Source organism: Henckelia pumila, chromosome 1 (assembly GCF_033568475.1).
Source record: "Henckelia pumila isolate YLH828 chromosome 1, ASM3356847v2, whole genome shotgun sequence".
Classification (NCBI taxonomy): domain Eukaryota; kingdom Viridiplantae; phylum Streptophyta; class Magnoliopsida; order Lamiales; family Gesneriaceae; genus Henckelia; species Henckelia pumila.
Genome location: NC_133120.1, coordinates 126,663,013 through 126,666,297, shown reverse-complemented (window position 1 = coordinate 126,666,297; position 3,285 = coordinate 126,663,013). Strand labels below are relative to the sequence as shown.

The 3,285-nt window shown below is 34.5% G+C and overlaps 1 long non-coding RNA gene across 1 annotated transcript; it reads left to right on the top strand.

Moving 5' to 3' along the window:
* The first annotated feature begins 2,609 nt into the window (after positions 1 to 2,609).
* Positions 2,610 to 3,057, top strand: LOC140876605 (uncharacterized). The gene is made up of 3 exons (XR_012148913.1): positions 2,610 to 2,698; positions 2,782 to 2,847; positions 2,938 to 3,057. It is a non-coding gene; the product is annotated as an uncharacterized lncRNA (long non-coding RNA).
* Positions 3,058 to 3,285: the final 228 nt, after the last annotated feature.

The following is a 3,285-nucleotide window of genomic DNA, read 5'->3' as shown; positions in this document are numbered from 1 at the left end:
GTCCAGTATGTAAATATGAATATACAAAACTTAATATGATGTATGCAACGTGATGTGACTAGGGTGACTGGTCAAGTACCAAGTCCTGCAGAATAGGCGCCAATGAGTATGTAGCACCATTTGGGCTCCAACTGCTGGGTAGCTCACACACTTGTCTAGTCACCGTAGTATCAGTCACCGCTCAGTGCGGGTACTCCAGGTGTCTGACAATATAAACAGGTGTAGGACTGAGCGACTCTGCGAGAAAGGCTATCTCGAAGGAGATACGACTCAACGTTCGTGTATGTGCAAATGTGGGATGTATTTAAAACAGTAAAACATATATCATGGCTCATAAAATGCAATACATAAGCATGCATACTCAGCTGAAAATCTCAGTCAGTGCTTACATATATACATCTAGCAATAGATCAAACCTAGTAGAGTCTGAGAAAATAGTAACATGCACGTACCTTGTTTTTAAGTTAATTAAATGTTAAACATGGTTGATGCAATTTGTGCACATTAATCCATTCGTTTTTCGTCACGATGACATGGTTGATACAATTTGTGCACATTAATCCATTCGTCATGTTTCATAGGTACTGTTTGAGAGAGCTTCTAGGAAGTACTTATCAGCTTTTACTTCACAAAATTTCAAAATTTTGTGAAAGAAAGACTGAAAAGTGCTTCTTAAAATAGCTTCAAAATACTACCATAGTCTCTTTGAAATTATGATTGCATGGGTTGTATAATGTCGTAAATATATTTTATATTTATTTTTTCCAATTTTGCAAAAAAATAGTGAAAATAAAGTGAAAATTAAAATAAAATCTGTTCGTTGCCGGCCGACCATGTACATTTTTACATTCAGATATTTTATATTCGAAGTTTCTTTGCAGTTTCAGCCGAGTGGAGTTTTATGATTGTAGCCGAGTGGGGGAATAAAATATTGGTTGAGTTTGAATAGCAACGTAAAATAATATTTATTAAGAGTTTTTTTGTTTCTTAGAAAAAAATAAAAAGAATTTATGATTGTTTAATCGGTTAATTATAGTTAAATACCCAATCAAAAACTTGATTTTGGGTTCAGTACCCATGTCATAGATTTGGAGATTTAGGTACCTACTACAACAAATAAATTTTTTTTCACTCCCTTGTCTCCTTTTAAATTATTATTATTATTATTTTATCTAGGTTTTTAATTGGAAAATTATTTGCTCTCACTTCTCACGCCCTTCTTCTCTTCCCTCATTTTGACAGAATCGCCTGCACCAATTTTCATCATCTTCTCTTATCTCCCAATCTCGGCCAATATTCATCTCTTCTCCCAACATCTAGCATCCACGCTAAACTCACGGGCTTGCAACAGATTTCAAATCGCTATCGTCGCTTTGAAATATGTCAGTCACATGGAAAACGAGCAGAAGCAAAGCAAAAAAGGCAGTGAGTTTCTTCTGATATTTTTTATCTTCTAATATTTTTATTCAATTTGTCCAACTTTTTATTCAATTTCATCTAGGTTGTTACAAATCTTTCGAAACTGTGGAAACCAATTTTAAAATTGGTGTATGCGAAATTTTGGAAATTTGATTTGTAGTTTTGAGAGTTCAAACTAGATTTATCAATGTTTTGTTTGGATAGAATTTGGTATAGACAACTCAAATAGTTCAAATTAAAAATATTCCCTTCGGTTTATGTTTTCTGTTTTGTTACCGTGAAAATTGTTTATCAAAATCTTATCGTTATGACTTTTGACACACGGTTTTTTTTTTTTTCATTTAGAAATAGTAAGAGAACGAGTAGGATCCGAGATGAAACGTAGTATCCGTAGGGCATATGAGACACCAAGCCGCGGCTCTGCTGCAGTATTTCGGAGTACAATGGAAGAACTTTCATCTGTAATTGAGAGAAGACAACTACAGTGGATAAATGATTCTCCATTCTCAGAATGGTTGAAGATGCCAAAGCTTAGCTTTAGTTGTTTGAAGGTTGAGGCAGTGTTGAGCAGGTTTGACGTTCAATCTTTGTCCTTCAAGTTTGGTGATGGTAATGTATCGGTTCCTTTTAAATTGTCAGAGTTTTCCATTGTTATGGGGTTAAAATATGTTGGACAACCAGTGAATATTGATTTGAAAATGGAATCTTCCTTTGTAACTCGTTATTTTGGGGGTAGTGTAAGCAAGGTAATCCGATCAAGTATTCGTTTGAAACTTCTTGAACTAGCACGTAAGAAGAAAAAAAAATATGTCGAGGACTTTGCGAGGATGTTTATCTTGTATTTATTCAATTGTGTGATTTTTCCGGTTGGAAATTATACAACTCCACGATTTATTATGCCATATCTCGATGATCTGGATCATTTCTTTGAATACTCGTGGGGTGATGCTGCGTACCGATTCCTTTGCGAGAACATGGCTGCCCATATCGGTGGTGAACAAGGTGTAGTAGAACGAAAGAAGTATCTAGATGGTTGTTTAGTGGGGTTGATGGTTAGTATTTATTGTCCTTAATACATTGGTCATATATAACATTTCTTCTTGTACATACTTAATCTAAAAATCTTTCAATGTAGGCATGGTTGTATGAGAGTGTACCTTTGTTTGCCATTCAGACAAGTATTAGAAAATTTCCCCGTGTGTTTCGTTGGGCGAAGTGCAAAATTCCTAACAATTCTGATTCTGCCGAAGAATTGTTTAACACAATTACGAGAATGAAGGTCCTATTTGATATGTCATTTTGATATAATATTATCCAAAATAATTATAAGGTTCTAACTTTGCGATTTTATGTTATAAATAGATTGTTCCTATAGTTCCATTCCCTAACGAAAGAGTGTTTGTTGAGGAGATATCTTCCAGCGCTGTGGTACGTGAAGTGATGCGTATTTATACTTTGTCCAATTAATTGTAATGTTCTTAAAGTTTGTTGATGAATTCTGTGATTGATTTGTTACAGGTAATGTCAACAACGAATGAGTATATTTTGAAAACAGATGTCACTCGTTTGGAGAAGATTGTTAGGGAACAGTCTTCTGAGATTGAGAATTTGAAACGCAGATACGGTTCGAAAAGTGGTGCTGGAAAAATTAGTAGTCAAAAAAATTCTGGTTGTAAGGATTTTGATGGCAATTTCAATGACTTATATAGTGTACAGATTGAGACACAAGTTCCAAAAATTCATGAAAATGTGAATGATGTTGCTGATGAAATGGAGGATGGATTTGAAAAGTTAGATGAGAAGGAAGGTGATAAAATGCAAGTAGAAAATGAAGTTGAGAATGAACCAAAGAAGATAGTTGATGAT